The sequence below is a fragment of the Oncorhynchus mykiss genome, chromosome 5 (genome assembly GCF_013265735.2).
Source record: "Oncorhynchus mykiss isolate Arlee chromosome 5, USDA_OmykA_1.1, whole genome shotgun sequence".
NCBI lineage: Eukaryota > Metazoa > Chordata > Actinopteri > Salmoniformes > Salmonidae > Oncorhynchus > Oncorhynchus mykiss.
This window is the reverse complement of record NC_048569.1, coordinates 70,047,111-70,071,568: the sequence shown is the minus strand read 5'-3', so window position 1 is coordinate 70,071,568 and position 24,458 is coordinate 70,047,111. Positions and strand designations below refer to the sequence as shown.

At 40.9% G+C, this 24,458-nt stretch overlaps 1 protein-coding gene across 2 annotated transcripts in view; it reads right to left on the bottom strand.

The window, feature by feature from the left end:
- The window catches only part of nlgn1 (neuroligin 1), a 282,476-nt gene extending 276,762 nt beyond the window's left edge, over nucleotides 1–5,714 (bottom strand). For both annotated transcript variants that reach the window (XM_021604119.2, XM_021604121.2), the window contains exon 1: nucleotides 5,301–5,714. The gene's annotated coding sequence lies outside the window, so the exon portion shown is untranslated. The remainder of the gene's footprint in view (nucleotides 1–5,300) is intronic.
- Between the last annotated feature and the right edge of the window lie 18,744 nt (nucleotides 5,715–24,458).

Sequence of the window (24,458 nt, the reverse complement as noted above, 5' to 3'; positions counted from 1 at the left end):
TCCATTGTATCACCATCCTTCAGTAAAACATGTCAGTCACATTGTGAGGAAGTGAATAACTAGACTTGACTGCAGCAGCTCCACTGAGGCCTGTCTCCAAACTGGGGGAAATCCCAGGGCTGGGGTTATTAATAAAGACTGATGAATACATCCAGCATCCATACATTAATAAGAAGAAAGCTACAATCTATAGTAAATCCATTAGGAAATGATGATTAAGAAACAATAATGATCATATGACAAATGACCACCACCACTATGTGTGCTACTAATAAAAAATGATAGAACGCTGATACCAATAATATCATCAATTACATTTGGTAGCAGCGGTAGTAGTAGAATCACTAATACAAGTAGTAGTATCCACCATTTTGGTTTTTCATCATTACTACCATCTTAATTATGGCTAATGACACTTAACAAATTCCATGATTTACTCAATTACTGCTTAAGTCCCTCTGACTGTAGCAGGTTTTCTTGTGCTGTCATGTCACATCAACTCTGATGGCCCCTCAGTGCTCTGGAGTACTGGGAACATGGAGAAGTTAAAACTGTAATGGCAAGCCGTGAGCGCTTCACACTGCACACACACACTGCACACAAACTGCACACACACACACAGAGAAACACACAGCGTATGGTGCCCAGCATACGCCTGCAGCTCGTGGCGGAGCACTGAAGTGCATGACGACAGGGGTGACGTGGCTGCGCATTATTCAGCCTGCTCTACTCCCAGCGTCTGCAGCAGCTCTGGTGAAGTCCTGCATCACACTGCACACTATAGCCTACACTACTCCCTACTTTACCCCCTTATCCTTAATTAGCCCCCTTAAGAAAGCCTCCTCCTCTGGTCTCACATCCCCATATTACACTGTTTACCAAGATGATAAACAGCATCATAACTGGACAGCTTCATTGGTGCTTCTACATAGCAAATTGGGTCAATTCTCTCAAATCAAGTTTATATTTAACTGCATTTCACCTGGGTGTCGAGACACTGAACAAAATGAAGCAAGAACTGCCAAACAAAACAATGAAAGAAAAGGGAATACAAGTTGAACAAACATTGATAACACAATCAATGGATAAAGACCGGGACAGGTAGCGAGTAGAGGTGGGAGAGGCAGTGATCAGCTGATCACAGCCCTTGTTAGAGCCTGTATTTAGAAAACATGTTTTCATAATTTGACTACATTTATGCAGCATGGATGGATTGGTTGTGTGGGAGGGCATCTGTTTTTTTCCCTTCACTTGGTTCACCTGACTGCCATCTTCGTGCCTTCTTGCCAGGGGTCACAGCTGAAGCACTAGGTTGGCGTGAAATTTTTAAAAATGGAAAAGCTTCCTGCCTTCTCTCCGAGTGTCCCTGTGCTCAGTGAGAAACACTACCTCCCACTCTCTCACTTCAGGGCACAGGGAATAGGCCTGGTCAGGAGGAGGCGTGGGAAAGTCATTATCATACTTAGAAAATTATCAACTCCACTATTAGATAATATTTTCCACTAATACAAATGTGGCAGGCTCTCCCCAGCCCAGCTCTCCTGGGGCAGACAGGTCTTACGGCTCCACTTTAGCCCACCCCTAGGATCCAGGGGGCCCCCTAAAATTGGTTTACATCAAAGCAATAATTAGTCAGTTAGTTACTGCAGAGCTCATAAGGGACTGGGATGTCCTCAAGGGCCAAGCCTGTGAGCTGGAGAGAGTAAACACAGAACCTACACTCAGCTAGTTTCCCCTGGTGGGACTCAAACTTGGGTTTGATTTCTTAATGGGCACAAATAGAGGGCAAAACTTTCTTTAAGAGACATAAATGAGTCAAAACTTTAGTGGAGCATTTGTGGTTGTTAATTCTCGATATGAATCCAATATTTTTTCACTTTGCTCTGATCTGGCTTTAAAAGCCACCCCCCTGAGTGGAAGGACAGGTGTTCTTGTGAAAACACAGAGCCTACTGAATTGGAAAGTGTGAGAGCGCTGCTGTGGCCCAGCTCTCTCTCACCTTTAGAGCTACAGGACTCTGATCGATTGGCTGAGACGTCCTTTCACTCCAGCAGCTGTGGATAGGTGAGAAGTGGAGTACAGATGAGAGGAAGCGAGCAACAAGCAAAAACTGCACTCCTCACAGGGACACAGAGATAAAAGTCCATTAAAGCCGTTTAGCTTTGTCTTGCACTTTGAGTCCCTGGCACATACTGTGCTTCACTTTATGTGTTTTGATTTTCTTCAGGAAATGGACAAAATAAGTGTAAAAGGACTGGATGCCCTCAGGTGAGAACCTGAGCCATCAGACCAGAGGGTTGGTCAGGTCCCACAGCAGAGCTCTGTGCCTCTGTCCACTCATTAGATTGGGTGCTCCAACGTCCCTCCATGGGTACACACACACACACACACACTTCCGACCTGATTAATGCCCCATTTCCCAGAGCCTGCTGTGCTCCCTGTCAGAGCTGATGCTCTCGCTGCACCCATTTCCCACCTCAGATCAGTCAGACATAATGAACTGACCAAAAACACAGCAAATAACCATTAAGCTCAGCTCTCATGTTGACAAGAGGAGACCATCAGTCCACTTGAGTTGAAGAAAGACTGTAGGGCTAAATAACTAGCAAATGGCTAGTTAACATGCAAAACCACCTACCATGGCAAATCCCAAACACCATCCATGACACAGGATACTCACAAAGCCTTCTTTAGAGGGGCCATTTGGAGCCCATGCTAGAAAATTTGCAAAAAATGCAGACAGTTCCAAAATGGCCCCAAATTAAGCAACACCAGGTCAGAACTTGTAACAGAAAACTCCACAGCAATCATCTAAGGAGGAAAGGATAGCAGATATCTTCCATATTTTCCATCCCATAGCTAAAGCAGGTGTGCTTCCCACATGTCTATTAGCTTGTGGAATTATTATCTGAAACTAAAAGCCACACTGTCTGACTGTGATCATGTGCCAATACAGTCCATGCAATCTGTAAAGGGAAAGTATTTAGCTTTTAAAAATAAAATAAAAAATCTAAAATAGTAGTATAGAAAGAAAAACTGGTGACGGTCATCTTGCTAAATATAAATGCCCAGACAGAGAATGTTATGTTCAAAGACATGCGACAGTTGGAGGCTCTCTGCCAATACTGTAATGAAAAGAGTAGTATTCCAATGACAATTTGGCAATCAGACTTTTTTTTGCAATACTTGTAAACAAGGGAAATTAGATGAATAATGCATTATGAGACCTGGAGTTGACTTTCTGTACTTGAACAATAGAATTTGCCATCAATGGTCATTTGTCATAGGCTGTTGATTTAGCACAACGGTAGGCACTGTGCATAATGCACTGAAAAATAAAGTTTTCCAAAAATGTCCTAACCAACATTATGAGGGTGAGTTCACTAAATCGGCCATATAATTCTAAAGTAACGCACCTGAAACAACAGGAACGCAGAAGTCAACACTTCCATAATTTATAAACTAGCTCCCTCCCATGTACAGAGTGGGTAGCTGAGTTAAGAGACTGCCAGGGGCTAAAGGAAAGAAGGTAGATTATTGTAAGAAGCTCTAACCTTTCAGGCTACTGGCTTGACAATAGATCAATGGTTTGAGACTTTTGGAGGTATGAACTACTGATGACACAGATGTTAAAAAATATAAATAAACATAAATAAATGTAAAAAAAAAAAATAAAAAAAAACAGTAGCCTAAGCATTAGCAACATTGTATCCCATTGTTTCAAATCAATTTGGCTCCTTCCATACATTCTAGTTGAGTTGAGTGAGTCAAAATGATATCTTTATTTAGCTAGACATTTAAATTAACATTTATATGAACAATTTTGAATGTTACTTTCAATGTTAAAGATGTTAACTTAAATGGCTACGGAAAAAGCTAATATTTTACTCGTTGCTCTCACAAATCAGTAGACATAATTGATCATTTTTTGTGCTTGCGTTACAATATCAAATGTAATTGGTCACATACACATGGTTAGCAGATGTTAATGCGAGAGTAGCGAAATGCTTGAGAGCAACTAATCATATCGCTCTCTATTTCAAATCACATTCAACTGTGTCCTTGACGCTAATATTGTGTACGATTTGATTGGTTTAGGCCTACCTACTACCTCATTTTATGAGCTTTTACAGGAGCAAAATCCAATGTGGCTAAAACGACACAACATGCAGTGTTCATGTCAATAAAACTGTAATTAACAGCACCACGCCAGAGCGCACTGTATAGGAGCTTATCTGAAAAATGCCCACTTATGCATATAGCAATCGATGTAAGTCAATGACCAATAGCTTGAAGATCATATGGTGAGTTTATCCCCCATATCAAACATACCTTAAACATCCATATTGTAGATAATATCAATAACGACTATTTGCCAAAGCCAAATAAACTAATCCAGTCTTTTACTGCTATGAGTAGCTTGTCCTGTCTGTGGGCTATGAATTGAGCGCACATAAATACCGCATTTATCCAGTTTTCTGGTTCCCCGTGCCTATAGCCAATAGTGCTGAACTTGCCCATCAAACGTTGCCTACTCGATTTACTATATAATACATTCAGATCTTCATAGCATAAAATGTTTAGCCACCAGCTGAGTGTTTTAATTGTCTACTCAGTCGTCTCTGAACATACCCATTGACATTAATTAATGAAGGCTAAGACATTCCCGACTCAACGTGAGGTATATATCCTTAATTATGGGTCAATTAATATCAAGTAATTTGGCTGATTAATTTCAATTAAGGGTGGAAATTGATTTTCCTTCATCAAGTGAGGATGGTGTTCTATCTTAATTGCACTGAATAGGGTTAGGTCTCTTCTCAGGACTGCAACTGACGTTAAAATGGACAGTGCATTTTGGACCTAAGCACCTGTGCAACTGGCATCAGCACAACTGACCCTTATGAAAGTAGATGTATCACATTTTCATATTCAACATACATGCACGTGAGTGTGTGAGCTTCCAACAGAGAGATTTCACCAGAGAGCTGAACAGGAGCATATTGTCAAGCATCTATAGCAACATATGCTCCATCGTTTAATGTAGCCACAATTCCATCATCCCCAATTGAAATTCGTCATAACTCTAGGATAATTATATAGGCTATGCAATATACACATTATGCATGAAATTAAATACATTTAGGCAGTCTAAACTTGTTTATCACCTCCTTTCCAAAAGATTACAATTAACCTCGACACAAAGGCTCGCGTTTAAAATCCCCATTTGATAAAAGTACACAAAAGCTGGGACCGAGTAACATGTTTAAACAGTCATATTTGCGTACATGTATATTTACCATAAGGCTTGATCTCCACCACTCGTCGTCACCTCAGACAATTTTCCTTAGTGCCATGTTCCGTTATTTCAGAGTGCATTGCTCTTTAAAATCAGGGACACAAACCTTGCCAGAAAAAATAGGACTTTTCACTTCAAAGGTTAAAAACTTGCTTTTTCATACTTCGTCATAATTCGGTCCAATTTCGCAGAATAAAGACAAACTAAAGGGTCCCCCTCAGCCGGAATAAGTGTTTTTAATCCAAAATGTTTTCCTTCATCAGACGACCATTTGCTCTGGGTCTTGCGCAACCCTCCTTGTCTTAACAACATGAAAACTAAAGAACTGAAATATTTTTTTTATCTGCTCCTCACGATTCAGGGTGCACCTGCTTGATAAAATGCCGAGGTCTCTTCTCATCCCTGTTGGAGAGAGGATGCGCTGATCGAAAAATGGAACAGAGATACACCTAGTGGCCCTGGAAAGAACTTCAATAAAGCTGCTAAATATTTTTTAAAGAGACAAGGAATATTTGTTTCCGTTTGTCTGCAATTTAACTTCCTCTTTTCAAGTCACGATTTTACTCCAGCCCATTATAGGTTACCTATTGTGTTGTATCTCAATGTGTGGGCATTTCTGAAGTAGCTATTATTCCCAGAATGAATCACTTCCCTGAACGTACTGCTGTTGCATCACATTCACAGGTACTTTTTGACTGCATTTTATTTGCCAGAGTGTTTGTTGTTTTTTAGTACAGAATGATCACCAGTGCATATGAGCATACACCACCTGAGAGGGATAATTATTTAAACCCTGGATTGGATTTAGCCACCATATAGAGCCATTGTTCTGCAAGCACTTCACAATTGATAGGCTACTTGCAGCACATGGAGAATGTTAAGAATATTGCTCTGTTTGCTACAAGCATTGTGGGACTGCCACTATATATGATTTCACCTAAAGAATATTTTCAGCAACACGGACAGCCTTTCCAAGTAGAGAAAGATAGAGGGTACAAACAACCGTTGAAGTTGTACCCTATTAATGTTAAAATAATAGGGCAGAGGAGTCAGAGAAGGCTAGGTTTAATAGATTTCTACACTTCAAAGGGAGTTTCAGTTGTGATTCTATTGTGTAGACATGGTCACAAAATAAGAATCTCAATTTATACTGAAAAAAATATAAACGCAACATGTAAAGTATTGGTCCCATGGTTCATGAGCTGAAATAAAAGATTGCAAACATTTTCCATATGCACAAAAAGCTTATTTCTCTCAACTTTTGGGCACACATTTTTTTTACATCCCTGTTATTGAGCATTTCTCCTCTGCCAAGATAATCCATCCACCTGACAGGTGTGGCATATCAAGAAGTTGATTAAACAGCATGATCATTACACATGTGCACACACATGTGCACCTTGTGCTGGGAACAATAAAAGGCCCCTCTAAAATGTGCAGTTTTGTCACAAAACACAATGCCACAGATGTCTCAAGTTTTGAGGGAGCAAGCAATTGGCATGCTGACTGCAGGAATGTCCACCAGTGATATTGCCAGTGAATTTCATGTTAATTTTTTACCATAAGCTGCCTGCAACATCATTTTAGAGAATTTTGCAGTATGTCCAACCGCCTCACAACTGCAGACCAAGTTCATGGCATTGTCTGGGTGCTCGGTTTGCTGATGTCAATGTTGTGAATAAAGTGCCCCATTGTAGCGGTGGGGTTATGGTATGGGGAGGCAAACTACGGACAATGAACACAATTGCATTTTAACAATGGCAAAGAGATACCGTGATGAGATCCTGAGGCCCACTGTCGTGCCATTCATCCACTGCCATCACCTCATGTTTCAGCATGATAATGCACGGCACCATGTCTCAAGGATCTGTAATTCTTGGAAGCTGAAAATGTCTCAGTTCTTCCATGGCCTGCATACTCAGACATGTCACCCACTAAGCATGGTTGAGATGCTCTGGGTAGATGTGTACATCAGCATGTCCCAGTTCCCACCAATATCCAGCAACTTTGAACAGCCATTGAAGAGGAGTGGGACAACATTCCACAGGCCACAATCAACAGCCTGAACAACTCTAAGCGAAGATGTGCTGCATGAGGCAAATGGTCACACTAGATACTGAATGGTTTTTGGATCCACGCATCTACCTTTTTTTAAGGTATCTGTGACCAACAGATACATACAGTGGGGCTAAAAAGTATTTAGTCAGCCACCAATTGTGCAAGTTCTCCCACTTAAAAAGATGAGAGAGGCCTGTAATCTTCATCATATGTACACTTCAACTATGACAGACAAAATGAGTAAAATAAATCCAGAAAATCACATTGTAGGATTTTTAATGAATTTATTTGTAAATTATGGTGGAAAATAAGTATTTGGTCACCTACAAACAAGCAATATTTCTGGCTCTCACAGACCTGTACCTTCTTCTTTAAGAGGCTCCTCTGTCCTCCACTCGTTACCTGTATTAATGGCACCTGTTTGAACTTGTTATCAGTATAAAAGACACCTGTCCACAACCTCAAACAGTCACACTCCAAACTCCACTATGACCAAGACCAAAGAGCTGTCAAAGGACACCAGAAACAAAATTGTAGACCTGTATCAGGCTAAGAAGACTGAATCTGCAATAGGTAAGCAGCTTGTGGGAGCAATTATTAGGAAATGGAAGACATACAAGACCACTGATAATCTCCCTCGATCTGGGGCTCCACGCAAGATCTCACCCCGTAGGGTCAAAATTATCACAAGAACGGTGAGCAAAAATCCCAGAACCACACGGGGGGACCTAGTGAATGACCTGCAGAGAGCTGGGACCAAAGTAACAAAGCCTACCATCAGTAACACACTACGCCGCCAGGGACTCAAATCCTGCAGTGCCAGACGTGTCCCCCTGCTTAAGCCAGTACATGTCCAGGCCCGTCTGAAGTTTGCTAGAGAGCATTTGGATGATCCAGAAGAAGATTGGGAGTATATCATATGGTCAGATGAAACCAAAATATAACTTTTTGGTAAAAACTGAACTCGTCGTGTTTGGAGGACAAAGAATGCTGAGTTGCATCCAAAGAACACCATACCTACTGTGAAGCATGGGGGTGGAAACATCATGCTTTGGGGCTGTTTTTCTGCAAAGGGACCAGGATGACTGATCCGTGTAAAGGAAAGAATTAATGGGGCCATGTATCGTGAGATTTTGAGTGAAAACCTCCCATCAGCAAGGGCATTGGAGATGAAACGTGGCTGGGTCTTTCAGCATGACAATGATCCCAAACACACCGCCCGGGCAACGAAGGAGTGGCTTCGTAAGAAGCATTTCAAGGTCCTGGAGTGGCCTAGCCAGTCTCCAGATCTCAACCCCGTAGAAAATCTTTGGAGGGAGTTGAAAGTCTGTGTTGCCCAGCAACAGCCCCAAAACATCACTGCTCTAGAGGAGATCTGCATGGAGAAATGGGCCAAAATACTAGCAACAGTGTGTGAAAACCATGTGAAGACTTAGAGAAAACTTTTGACCTCTGTCACTGCCAACAAAGGGTATATAACAAAGTATTGAGATAAACTTTTGTTATTGACCAAATACTTATTTTCCACCATAATTTGCAAATAAATTCATAAAAAATCCTACAATGTGATTTTCTGGATTTTTTTTCTCATTTTTTTCTGTCATAGTTGAAGTATACCTATGATAAAAAGATGAGAGAGGCCTGTAATTTTCAAGTGGGAGAATTTGCACAATTGGTGGCTGACTAAATAATTTTTTGCCCCACTGTATCTGTGTTCCCAGTCATGTGAAAGCCATAGATTAGGGCCCAATTAATGTATTTCAATTGAATGATTTCCTTATATGAACTGTAACTCAGTAAAATCGTTGAAATTGTTGCATGCTGAGTTTATATTTTTGTTCAGTATACATTGAGTTGCTCGTAAACGTGTAGAAATGCTGTAATTACACTAATAACAATATTGTATTAATGTGGTAACACGGAACATAGTACATTGTTGTGACTGTAGTAATTCAGCTGGTATAACTAAACGGATATAATAGAGCAACTTAATGTCCGTGTTATCTTAAACAGTGCTGTCCTGTTCACAGTCATCAGATAACTTAGGAATCAGTAGCCTAGCCAGCCAATAGTGCATCTGCACAAACGCCTAGCTTGATGTGCATCCTCCATTCAGGCTGCAAAGGCATAATTTTCCTCCTTAAGTAGCTTCAATTGCGAGAAGGTGGGAAAAATGGGAAATATGTGTACTTTCTTTATGAAACACCTTTTTCCACCCCCATTTTCAGATTTCCAGCCAATTTAGGATGTTGCACACTGTGTTCAGCCAAGGGTGTGCAATGTCCTGTCTGAAAATACAAAAATGGTGGTGGAAAATGGTGTTTCATCAAAAAAATAATATATATATATATATATATATATATATATATATATATATATATATATATATATATTTGTCACATACACATGGTTAGCAGATGTTAATGCGAGTGTAGCGAAATGCTTGTGCTTCTAGTTCCGGCAATGCAGTAATAACCAACGAGTAATCTAACCTAACAATTCCAAAACTACTACCTTATACACACAAGTGTAAAGGGATAAAGAATATGTACATAAAGATATATGAATGAGTGATGGTACAGAACGGCATAGGCAAGATGCAGTAGATGGTATCGAGTACAGTATATACATATGAGATGAGTAATGTAGGGTATGTAAACAAAGTGGCATAGTTTAAAGTGGCTAGTGATACATGTATTACATAAAGATGCAGTAGATGATAGAGTACAGTATATACATATACATATGAGATGAATAATGAAGGGTATGTAAACATTATATTAAGTAGCATTGTTTAAAGTGGCTAGTGATATATTTTACATCAATTTCCATCAATTCCCATTATTAAAGTGGCTGGAGTTGAGTCAGTATGTTGGCAGCAGCCACTCAATGTTAGTGGTGACTGTTTAACAGTCTGATGGCTTTGAGATAGAAGCTGTTTTTCAGTCTCTCGGTCCCAGCTTTGATGCACCTGTACTGACCTTGCCTTCTGGATGATAGCGGGGTGAACAGGCAGTGGCTTGGGTGGTTGTTGTCCTTGATGATCTTTATGGCCTTCCTGTGACATCGGGTGGTGTAGGTGTCCTGGAGGGCAGGTAGTTTGCCCCCGGTGATGCGTTGTGCAGACCTCACTACCCTCTGGAGAGCCTTACGGTTGTGGGCGGAGCAGTTGCCGTACCAGGCGGTGATACAGCCCGACAGGCCAGCCAGCTGGTCTGCGCATGCTCTGAGGGCGCGGCTGGGGATGCCGTCTGGGCCTGCAGCCTTGCGAGGGTTAACACGTTTAAATGTTTTACTCACGTCGGCTGCAGTGAAGGAGAGTCCGCATGTTTTGGTAGCGGGCCGTGTCAGTGGCACTGTATTGTCTTCAAAGCGGGCAAAAAAGTTATTTAGTCTGCCTGGGAGCAAGACATCCTGGTCCGTGACGGGGCTGGTTTTCTTTTTGTAATCCGAGATTGACTGTAGACCCTGCCACATACCTCTTGTGTCTGAGCCGTTGAATTGCGACTCTACTTTGTCTCTATACTGATGCTTAGCTTGTTTGATTGCCTTGCGGAGGGAATAGTTACGCTGTTTGTATTCGGTCATGTTTCCGGTCACCTTGCCCTGATTAAAAGCAGTGGTTCGCGCTTTCAGTTTCACGCGAATGCTGCCATCAATCCACGGTTTCTGGTTTGGGAATGTTTTAATCGTTGCTATGGGAACGACATCTTCAATGCACGTTCTAATGAACTCGCACACCGAATCAGCGTATTCGTCAATGTTGTTGTTCGCCGCAATGCGGAACATATCCCAGTCCACGTGATGGAAGCAGTAAGTACAAATATTTTCCATGTTTTTTTCAGCTGCCTATTCAAGGGAACCAAAGACTGAATAAGCACTTGAACATAACTTTAGATTGTGAAACTGCACTGATAGATATCAAGCAACTCAAGTGCTACAGTTGATATGGCGACTTGGAAAATGGAAGTTCTTTTTAAGAATAAGGGGAAACTTAGCCACTCTTCGTCCACTGTCCAGGGGCGCAACTTCGGTTTTAGAAGTGTGTGGGACATAATCTGGCAGGGGTTCCTCCTTCAGATTTTTTTGTGGCATCTAAAGGTAATTTCCTGCATTTCTACTAAGGCTGTCACAACAACAACAAAAATCTAGGTCCAACAATAGTACTCTTTTCTTTCGACAATCAATAGATTGGTGTATTATTACATAGGCCTATATAGACACACCCTATGTGTTTTAATAAAATCAACTAGGCTATTTGTACTGAACTTCTCTGATGCTTAAACAAGCTGTTCGATTAAAAATCAATACACACAAATGACTCAAGAAGGAGCCAGAGATCAAGATAGCCTCCTAACCCTCCTTCCCCTTCCTGCTGTTATGCTCCTGAGGTTGCTGGTAATAGGCTACACCAGTGCTCGACAAGCTTTTCCATTTGGAGTGCAAATGTATCTTACCATTTCTACCAATTTCCATGCCATTTATGATTTTCATATGCACATTTTTGTGGAACAGTTTAATTTCATTTATAAAAGTCATTGTATCTCAAAATCATTGTCTGTGGTTAATCCACATTCTATCTAAATCTAAATGAAAATTATACAAATCTAAAAGTAACTTTTCTTGCCATTCCCAACTATGTAATAATAACCTACATAAAGCCAACACAAAAACATTGAGGCATGCAGGGAGAAAAGATGATGATACAAATAAATAACCTGTAAATCACATTGGCTATGCACAGTCTGTCTGCAACGATCGTGAAACATTGTATCAACTATTAACAGGGTTGCCCCAAAACTCTCCCTAGCAAAGTTGAAACATTGTATCAAATATTCTGGGCCGTGCCAGTGAGCCCATAAAAGACACAACTGCAGGCTATTTGTGCAGGGGATAAGAAGTAATCAGGTTTCCACCTTATCAGAGCATTACATTTTTCAGTTTCATGCCAAGTGGTTATCGAAAGGGATAGAGCTGGAAATATTGTGTAAAACCTTTGATGAACTATTGTCATTATTAATTGATTCTAAAAACAGACTTTGTTTACTTGCTGTTTGAGGTGAAGAAAAATGACTTTGAGAAGCTCCACAACTCATTAGTGGTGGTGAGTTAAGACAAGCAGAAATACTACCAGACATCCGCAGTACAGGTAGACTAGTCCTACTTCTATATGCGTAATCAGGTGTGCATCCTTACTCAACATTGACAGGAGCGTTTCAAACAAAAGACGATTAATAAATTGACAAAACTTCTCACAAGTGTAGCATAGGTTGTGAGTTCTGTAAAACACATGTCAACTCCAACAATGAGAACGGTAAATGACTAATAATAAATTGAATGCATCAACAGAAATAACCCTAACCAAACAAACATTGCAGATTAGAAATTATATGAATTAACGGTCTTTTTTTTTATTTAACCTTTATTTAATCAGGTAGGCCAGTTGAGAACAAGTTCTCATTTACAACTGCAACCTGGCCAAGATAAAGCAAAGCAGTGTGACACAAACAACACAGAGTTACACATGGAATAAACAAACATACAGTCAATAACACAATTGTCACGAACGTCGTAGTGAGGAGACCAAAGCGCAGCGTGATGTGAATACATCCTTTTAATGATAGATGAAAACAAACACAAAGTACATTAAACAAACTATCAAAATGAACGTGACCGCTATAAATACTGAGTGCAAACATGCAACATCACATAGACAATAACCCATGAAATACCCAAAGATGGCTGCCTAAATATGGTTCCCAATTAGAGACAACGATAAACAGCTGCGTCTTATTGAGAACCAATCTAGGCAACCATAGACATACATAAACACCTAGATGGTAAACAACCCCATAAACCTACAAAACCCCTAGACAGTACATAAACACATACATCACCCATGTCACACCCTGACCTAACCAAAACAATAAAGAAAACAAAGAATACTAAGGTCAGGGCGTGACAACAATAGAAAAGTCTATATACAGTGTGTGCAAATGAGGTAAGATGAGGGAGGTAAGGCAATAAATAGGCCATAGTGGCTAAATAATTACAATTTAATTTAGCAATTAAACAAATGTAGGCTACTACTTGTGATATATGTAATGGGGAATTGATAGACAAGGAAACAATGCACACAATTAAGTTATGAAACAATGTATACGAAATGGTGGGAGTGAGCACATTCTGGAGAGACGTTCTTTGTGCATCTGAGCCACACTGCCCTTATTCTTGGACCACGGCGTCCCTGCGGCCTCATCAATGGATTAGTATACTGAGACAGGCGCAAATCAAATAGGTCACTCGTGTGCCATGACAACAACAAAAAAATCTATTTGTGACTGTTATGTTTTCAATACAGACTCTTTTGTCATACAGTAGGCTCGTCCATATAAGGCAGCCAGACCTGATGAAAGTTGCACAGTATACCCTTAATCTTGTAATAAATCTAATCTAGTAGTGATACATAACTTGACATTTCTGCCATCCATTGTGACATTGTGGGAGCATAACCAACCTTCCAATTAATGGCAATACATTTCCTAACCTCTATCAATAATAGGTTACACTGTTTCTTTTGATAACAGTCTCCAGTATCAACATTTCCAAGCAAACAAAAACAGAGAGAAGGGAGAATCCGTAGACATGCTGAGATAGCAGATCATACTCTTTGCCAGAATTCAGCCATCCTTCACAAGACAATAACATGCAAATATGTCCCCTTTTGGTTTTACATTTTCAGCAGAGGAATTGCATTTCTGAGTGCATGATATTCAGTTTCACTGGCATATAGGATGTTCTACGGATGGTCGTAAACTGCAGTAATTTATGTCTGAGATTATATGAACATGACTGGGCATTCAAACATTCAGTCTCTGTATTCAATCATCATCACTATTGTGTTGTGTACTGAGTTTGCACCATGACGGTGTAGTCTGTAGAGCTGTTTATATCATGTCAGTATGAAAAGTAGGGAAGTCGCTAGAGAAACTGACAGATCAATAACGTTACATTGCTATACTGACATTAATAAAAACTCACATTGCTACGTCAAAAAACATCAGAATATCGAGCGTTTGGACGCTGGTTTCATCGTTTGATTCAGATCTAGTGTGATTGAGGTAAAAATAATACCGAAAGTTTGTGAGCTAGCTAGCTAACGTTAGCCAACTTTTGGATAGCTCTAATGGTACATCAACTGATGATAACTAGCCAAATTAATTTACTTCTGTTGAAACGGGATAAAAAGATTACAAAACATTTCCATACACACAACAGTTGTTAGATACTGCACTCTGACATATAGCTAGAGGCTATAGCTGAACTGGCTGTGGTAGCTACTCGCTAGCTAGCTAGATGATTCTCTTCAGACGGAACTTCAGTCGAGAAGGGATGAAACATTAGCTAACATTACATGTCAGTTACACTACAAGCTCAGCACTGCACTGGGAAAAAAGTTAAACAGTAGTTACCTTGCCAGCTACATCAGTCAAATAAAGAGTAGCCAGTTTCTGCTCTGTTTGCTTTTACAACTCTGAGAAAAAGCGCAACACAAAAATGCAATTTTAGAATATGTGTGTGTGTGTTTCCACAGTGAAAGTTGTGCCACTGTCTATTGCCAAAGAGGTTGCTGTATTGTAAATCCTTTGTGATGTGGATGATGTTTGGCTCATGTGGGCATAGCTGTCCTTGAAGACAGTTGTGTCGTCACAAAAGGCCACTACTGGGCTAGCTACCCACATGCTGTGGTTGCTTGTTGCTTTCACTGAATGAAAGACAATGCACAGCCTGTTTCCCATTTGAGTGAGCTGAACCATTTGAAAATAAAAAATAGCCTCCAGCTAACTGGGTCTTCCTTGTTCAGTGTCATTGTTTCTTATATCATTTCATAAATATTGCATATTTTAATTGACGTGCTCCATTTTTATCACAGACAACCATTGAAAGTTTTAATGCACTTTTCACATTAATGCACGTTGGTCATTAGCAGTGAAACGTTGCCCTGACCTCATCCAAGATTCATTCCACCCACTGAATCTAAAAGCTGCTTTTTGCCTGTGGATACTCTGATGACAGCTCTGCATTCAGCGCAGACTGTGGATTCTAATATCTGTTAAGAACCACGAACAATGTAAATTACACCAACCCACTTCTCCTCTGTGGATCCACGTTCACTCTTCAAAGCCTGAGAGGAGGACGCCCCCACCATATGACTCATGGTCAGAACTACAACAGCATCCATCCTGGCTATACTGTATTTCATGGGCAACAAGATGATCCCCCAGAAAGTGGCTATTGTATAGGGAGACACTTGAAATTTACTCAAATGTTAGTCATTCACCCTGCCACTCTCTCCACCCATGTACAATGGGCCAAGCTGGAGAGGTCTTCTCTAGAATTATATGAAACACCGCCAGCTTTTCCATATGTCAGCCTGGGCTGTCATTCTGAGGTGCCTGCCATCATGCAGACTGGTCGTTTTCTATGCACAATGTGGAACAAGCATGTGGACAGATGTTGGGGAAGACACAGAGAGGCTGGGTACAGCACCACGTGGCTCCATTGCCCCGAGAGGAGAGAGGAAAGCATGGTGCCAAGCACACGCTGGTGTAATAACCAGGCCCCCCTCAGGCTGACTCTGATGATCGGCCTGCCTATGCCTGGCTACGAGCAGCTGCCGCTGCTGTGGCCAACCCCCATGTCGTCTGACCCACTCTCCTTGTCCGCTGCCACAGCCTCCTCCTTTTCCTGCTTCTTCTCCTCCTCCTCCACCTTATCCTGCTTCTTCTTCTCCTCACCCACTTAGTTACCTTCCAGTAAATCTGAAAAGAGCACCAATCTAAAATAGAGCCCACGCCACACCATCGTCACATACTGTATGTACCACCACTCAACTGCCTGCCAATCCACTATGAACTACATTTTGCAAAGCACAGCAAAGTACTGTAGGTCTCTTTATCTCTCTAAAAGTATTGTGATTGATTTAAAGCCCCACCGACCACTTGTTTCCTGGATACCACCTCCAGGGGGTTCCGCATATAGAGAAGGTATGATAGTCTAATGGTGTAATCTGTCTACCAACTAGGTCTCAAGCACAGGCCCTGCTAAAACCGTGCCAACGTCACGATTAGTAAATGGGTCAGGTTTTCATCTCTAACTAAATTAATGGAAATGAAAATGCTTCCATTTGTGATTGCTCCTCCCTTGTGTCGGAGAGTGCGGTAAGCCATAATCAGTTCCACAGGTATTCTGTAATGACAGTGTGGTTTGTGTCCTTGCTGGCTGCTCTCAAATAGTGCTGCTCATTCTAATCTGTAATACAAAGTAAATAATTTTACATTAGTGTCTACAAATGAATTTACAACTGCCATGGTGTATGTTGTAAACAAAGAACACCGGCTTTATCCATGTTTAAATAAGAAAAACATAGCGTGAGAGGATCTGCAACATTTACCAATGAGCTGAATATGGAAGGCTACTGTAACAAAACTCTTTAGGCTATGAGTTCCCCTGTGCCACATATCAATACAATGTCAGCTACACACCATTCTAATCAAGGCATGCAAGTTTTAAAAGAGTAGTGATAACAATGTGCACATTGCTCTACTGTATATTTGTAAACCTAAAAGATTTTGGTACCAAACCATTTTTTAACAGAATACCATTCACACTCATTTCGCATTCAAGTCATTGAATTGAATTTCTCTCTTCCTTCATCTCTAGTAGGATATGGTTAGAGGCAGACGTTCTGGCAAAAGTGACTCACTCATTGATGTCTGAGCGAAAAGCCCATCAAATTTATATCTGATGCCAGGGGGACCGGCAGCCTATTGTTCCAGGAGTGAGAGAGCAATCATCTGATATCATCAAACTGTAATGAATCTATATGGGGGGGAGAGGCGAGAGTGAAATTAAATGCGTCTTACAGAGCCATTTCAACTCCAAAGCACAACAATCCTCTCTCATTGGCACAGTCAATACAGAAAGAACAACAAGAAAAACGAAATGTGTCGTAACTTTTTTTAAAGGGGGACTAATGCACTGCATTTAGATATGATGTTAAAAATGTACAACAACAAAAAGTCTAAAAGCTTTATGATGCTGAACCATCCAAGCTAACCACTATGAATGGTCTGTATACAGTCCAATATTATTTAGGCGTTTGACCACCCATTGAGTCTTAAGGGACTTTGTCTGTGCCCTACATCATGCAGAGTGAAATGGGATTCATTGGTCGTGCAGGATCTCTCCCTTCATCACTGAGTGAGGAACTGGGAGAGTGTGGATCCACCATATCTGAGAGCCCATTCCAATTACATCAGAACGGGGAAGGGCTGGAGCTGCCTGGCACATATTGACTGCCCACTAAATCTTGTTTATACCGCGCCACGGGGTCAACAAGTGTGACTGCTGCGGCCCACTACTGGCAAAACATATTTCCACGGGTTGGGAAAGGAAGCCTCTAGCCTACAGCCCTCCTCAGCCTCTCTCTGTCTGGAGCATCAGCTACCTGTTCTACTCTGTCTGATGCCCAGACTGACAGAGGCATGGTCTTAGAGACACTCACATCAGTGGAGGCTCCTCAGAGGAGGAAGGGGAGGACCATCCTCCTCAGTGATTTTCAGAAAAATGTAAATAGTAAAAGATTTAAAAAGTTATAATTTTTAGATAAAACTATACTAAATATAATCACATGCCACCAAATAATTGATTAAAACATACTATTTTGCAAAGGAGGTCTACAGTAGCCTCAACAGCACTCTGTAGGGTAGCATCAAGGTGTAGCCGGAGGATAGCTAGCTTCCATTCTCCTCTGGGTACATTGACTACAATACAAAACCATGATTCTCACCCCTATCCATAGACATACACAGTAATTATGACAACTTCCGGAGGACGTCCTCCAACCTATCACAGCTCTTACAGCTTGAGCTGACATGTTGTCCACCCAATCAAAGGATCAGAGAATGAATTCAGTACTGAAAGCATAAGATACAGCTAGCTAGCATTGACGTGCATAAAATGTTGTGAGTAGTTGACTCAGACAGAGACAGAAAATAGTTGAACAGTTTTGAACAAATTAATTTCTTCCAAAATTAAGGAGAAGCAAGAGAGAAATAGAGATTGACATTTTATTTCACTTTCAGTTTCACTTACTTAGCTAGCAAAAGCAGCTAGCTAGTTTATCCTCCTCAAACACCCTGCTCAAGCAGATAGATGCTATGTTAGCTAGCTGCCTATGACTATCCAATACTTCCAAGTCAAGGTAAGCTTATGATTTTCCCAAATTTATTGCCACCAGGGCCCGCCGGTGTAAGTGCTAAACTGTTTACTGACTGTACACTGTAATGCCACTGCATGATAGTAGCAGGTTTACTAACTCATTAATTTTATTAGCTATGTTGACTATGACGTTACTTTATCTAATATTGTGGCAACGATGTAGGCTGTGTGTAGCAGTTATGATATGGTTTGGCTTGTAAAGTTTTTTTTGCCTGGTCACATACAGCTGATGTTTTGTGCATTGAAGTCCACAAGCAAAGGGACAAAGTGAGAGGAGGAGAGTGCATACATGCGAGAAGGAATACAACGTGGCTGTTATGAAAGTGAACTGTGTTTACGCGTGATCAGGGGTGTAATAATTCTGCTGATTCTGTTGAAAATTGATAAAAATACCTGAATTTGTCCAAACTCTCGTTTGCAACTGTTGGGCTAATGATCACACCCTATATCAGCTAGAGGCAGGCAAGAGTGTGCAAGGCTGTATTGAATGTGTCACTGTCTGTCCATGTGTCACTGTCTGTCACCTCAAATTTTTCCTCTCTCATCTTAAACGGCACTGACTGCCACTGACTCACATAATGTGCCTGGGAGTATTTTGGTGCCTACAAGAGACGACAGAAGTGTCTCTGAAGCAGGGGGAAAGGGACAGACCTCTGAATCTATCTGAAAAATAAAAGTGTGGTTTATTGTAGGGAAATTATTATGATATACAAAAGCCTGGTTTAGTGGTGACCTGATCCCTCGATCAGGAGTCCCAGACAGTGTCTGGAATAAGTAAAAAATGAAATTAATTTATAAAGATTTTATCTGAGATAGTTTTATTTTATTTTATCTGAGACAGTCGAGGACATATTAGCTTCTTGACCTCCCATTTCCACTTGCCCATGAGTCTAGGGAGTTTGGTCTGGCCATAAAGCTGGGCTTACTGTGCTGCTAAACTTAGTAGGATGTGTCTGCATTGTGGACATGATAATGCATTAGTGCGCTAGTAGAGAACTGATAAATAAAGTAGTGACCAGGGGAAGTAAGGCAGAAGTGGTGTTTCTCATTGGATGCAAGGTCAAGCAAATATGGCTGTTTCAGAATTCTGCACAACCTCTTCCCGAAACATTTGCCTGACATTGACATCACATTCAGTGTCCTTGCGGGGAAACTGTTTTTGCTCGGCGCCTTTTGCTCATTTGTATTCCAAAACAAACAGGACACCAGGTTGATGAGACTGCGTTATGAAACCTGGGCTTTCCATCTTCTTTGATGTAAAAAACGACCTCTTACTTTGTTTTTGACAACAGAGGAAAAAGTGCACAGCTTCTTTCCCCTCATCCTCCCGGTCTGCCTCACTCTTCCTTGGCAAATAAAGGGAAAACCTTGGGAAAAGTACTGCTGAATTTGTCAACCCCATAGAACTCTAAGTTCCCCCGAGCAGCATAATGTGTTTAAACTGAGTGGGAAAAAATTACACCAGAGAGATAGAATAACCTGAAAGTGTGAAATGGACCTAAATTGATTTTTACCCTGCGAATGATGCATTTTAGGCTAAAATTCCAGTATGTGTTGTGAAACTTGATAGATACCTTACATATTCCACTGTTCATAATTTCAAGTGTAAAGGGAAGTCTGTCTTTTGTATTCGATTTCAAGTTCTTCATTGATGTAATTGGTCGTGGCATGGGGAGAATGTGAGGCCTCTGACAACTGTAAAAAGCTCTAACAACACACTATTGTATAATATATATGTCAGTAATGGAGCTCTATCTTGTTTGATTCCATAAGGGATAATAAATACTACATTACAAGAGGATTACTGACTGCTCAAAAAGTTAATCCTTCAGATACTGCAGGAGAAAAACATTAAATTTTTACATTTTACAATTTAGTCATTTAGCAGATGCTCTAATCCAGAGCAATTTACAGTTAGTGCATTATTTGAAGATACAGTATCTAGGTGGGACAACCACATATCACAGTCATAGTAAGCACATTTTTCCTCAGTAAAGTAGCTATCAGCAAAGTCAGATCGCGTAAGCTATATATATATTTTTTTATCAAATAAAAATAATCAAGTGTGAGTGTTTTTTTATTTATTTTTTATTATTGTTTGTACTTTTGGGGGGGGGGGGGGGGTGGATCAGCTTTAATTTTGCAGATAGATTGTTGCTTCCATCAATGTAATTGTCTGCATCATTTCCAATCCCCATATATTTTGTGGTTTGTGTGCCTTTAAACAGATAGGCTAATTGTGCCTTTCTGATAGGCTAATTGACATCATTTGAGTCAATTGGAGGTGTACCTGTGGATGTATTTCAAGGCCTACCTTCAAACTCAGTGCCTATTTGCTTGACATCATGGGAAAATCAAAAGAAATCAGCCAAGACCTCAGACAAAGAAATTGTAGACGTCCACAAGTCTGGTTCATCCTTGGGAGCAATTTCCAAATGCCAGAAAGTTCCACATTCATCTGTACAAACAATAGTACGCAAGTATAAACACCATGGGACCACGTAGCCGTCATACCGCTCAGGAAGGAGATGTGTTCTGTCTCCTAGAGATGAACGTACTATAGTGCGAAAAGTGCAAATCAATCCCAGAACAACAGCAAGGGACCTTGTGAAGATGCTGAAGAAAACAGGTACAAAAGTACCTATATGCACAGTAAAACCAAAGTCAACCTAACATGAAAGGCCGCTCTGCAAGGAAGAAACCACTGCTCCAAAACCGCCATAAAAAATCCAGACTACGGTTTGCAACTGCACATGGGGACAAAGATCGTACTTTTTGGAGAAATGTCCTCTGGTCTGATGAAACAAAAATAGAACTGTTTGGCCATAATGACCATTGTTATTTTTGGAGATAAAAGGGGGAGGCTTGCAAGCCGGAGAACACCATCCCAACCGTGAAGCACGGGGGTAGCAGCATCATGTTGTGGGGGTGCTTTGCTGCAGGAGGGACTGGTGCACTTCACAAAATAGATGGCTTCATGAGGAAGGACAATTATGTGGATATTGTGGCGTACAGCAGGTCAGCTACCAGGGGGAGACTCGTCGAGGAGTATACATCATGAGGCGATGGCTCCATCTGCTGGACGTGCCAGGTCTAGACGGGCTCTCCGCTCAGGACTAATTGGGTCTGATTGGAGAGTTGGTGAGTAATCAAGGGCTGATTGCTCACCAGCTGTACAAGCCCCATAAAGCTGCCAGACGGGCAGCACACAGGAGAGGACTGGGGAATTAAGGTGACTTCCGTGTAGTTGGAGACGGTGCCCGAGCTAAGACGAGGGAGTTTGAGTTTGTGTGCCCGACAGGATACAGGAAGACCCGGAACCCAGAAGACAGTATCCCGGAAAGGGTCTCATGGGGGAGACCTATCCTTTTCTTTTGATTTATTATTTAATAGACACCCTTGAAACCGAGCTAGTCATACTCTGTCCGTGTCTGATCTATGTAAACGTCTTGACCCAACCACCCTGGTCTGCCACAATATATTGAAGCAACATCTCAAGACATTAGTCAGGAAGTTAAAGCTTGGTCGTAAATGGGTCTTCCAAATGGACAATGACCCCAAACATACTTCCAAAGTTGTGGCAAAATGGCTTAAGGACAACAAAGTCAAGGTATTGGAGTGGCCATCACAATGCCCTGACCTCAAACCCATAGAAAATTTGTGGGCAGAACTGAAAAAGCGAGCAAGGAGGCCTACAAACCTGACTCCGTTACATCTTCTCTGTCAGGAGGAATGGGCCAAAATTCACCCACAACTATTTTTGCTAACTTTAAAATAAAATGCATTGGAGTGAGATAATTTTTTTCTTTCGGGATATGTATACCGAATATGTCCACATCCCCGTCAGACCATTTTATTGGTAAACTACACGGTAATGTAAAAGTATAATTTTTTTGTGATCCAATTCATAATATAGTACAGTACACTTATCATAATTTGGTTTTAATCCAGAGAGGTTAGAAAATCAGCGCACATGACACCTTTGTTTTTAAGCCATGATTTCTAATCCCTTAATAATATTGTTGGATCTCATTTTAACAGCTAACATTTCGATTGCAATAATAAATAGATATGCCGATAGTGGATAACCTTGTTTTACTCCTCTTGACAGTTTAAACTTTCTGAGATGCAGCCATTATTTACTATTTTACACCTAGGGTTACTATACATAACTTTAATCCCTTTTATAACAGATTCTCCAAAATTGAAATATTCTAGGCATTTATATAAACTCCAGTTGTACTTTATCAAAAGCTTTTTCAAAATCAGCTATGAAAACCATACCTGTTTTCCCTGATATTTCATAGTATTCTATTGTTTCCAGTACTTGTCTTATATTATCTCCAATGTATTGTCCATGTAAAAAAACCTGTCTGATTAGGATGAATAATATCTGACATACCCTTTTAAATTCTTTCCGCCAAGCATTTAGATAGAATATTTTTGTAAGAGGCCTCCATTTTTTAAATGGACTGGATCTTCATATATACCTGTCACGGCCTGACCTTAGTTCCTTTTTTATGTCTCTATTTTAGTTTGGTCAGGGCGTGAGTTGGGGTGGGCATTCTGTGTTTGTTCTGTGTTTTATATTTCTAGGTGTTTGGCCTGGTATGGTTCCCAATCAGAGGCAGCTGTCAATCATTGTCTCTGATTGAGAACCATTATTAGGCAGCCTGTTTTCCCACTATGGGTTGTGGGTAGTTTTCTGTTTTGTGTTTCTGCACCTGACAGGACTGTTTCGTTTTGTTCATTCTCTTTGTTATTTTATTTTGTGTCCAGTTTAAATAAAAATAACATGAACATTTACCACGCTGCGATTTGGTCCACACCTTCTTCATACGACAACCGTTACAATACCACTTGGATCCTGTTTCAGTAATAATGAAATCAGACCTTCTTGTTGTTTGTCCGATAATCTAACATTTATATAGAGTGGTTAAAACATGCTAATAATGGTCCTCTGAGTATATCAAAAAAGTTTGTTAGTTTGTGTTCTTTTTCCCATTAGGTTTCACCTTTGTTCCAACACCCAATAAGGTTTAAGTGCCTTGAGGCAGTAGCCCATATAAAATGGGGGGCGTCATAATATGTGTGCCTGAAGGAAATGTTTTTTCTTTAAAGAGTGACTATACGACAGTATATACTGTGCCTTCAGAAAGTAGTCAGAAAGTATCACAGCCCTTGACTTTTTTCACATTTTGTTGCGTTACCGCCTGAATTTCAAATTGATTCAATTGAGATTGTTGTCACTGGCCTGCACACAATACCACATCATGTCAAAGTGGAGTTATGTACTGTCACGCCCTGATCTGTTTTATCTGTTCCTGTGATTATCTCCACCCCCTTCAGGTGTCGCTTATTTTCCCCAGTGTATTTATCCCTGTGTTTCCTGTCTCTCTCTGCTAGTTCGTCTTGTATGTTTAGTCAAGTCAACCAGCGTGTTTTTGCCGTACTCCTTTTGCTATTCATCTTTTTCTAGTCCTCCCGGTTTTGACCCTTGCCTGTTTCTGGACACTGTACCTGCCTGCCTGACCATTCGGCGTGCCTTGAACACGAGCCTGTCTGCCAATCTGTACCTCCTGGACTCTGATCTGGTTTTTACCTTTTTGCCTGTACACGACCATTCCATTGCCTACCCCTTTGGACCATTAAACATGGTAAGACTCCAACTAACTGCCTCCAGTGTCTGCCTCTGGCTCTCGCCTTGTGCCTTGATAGTACGAACTGGCCATGACCGACCTAGCAGACTTGGACCAGCTCCGCCATGTTGTCTCCCTGCAGGGAGCCACCATTAGGAGACATGAGGAGTTGGTACATG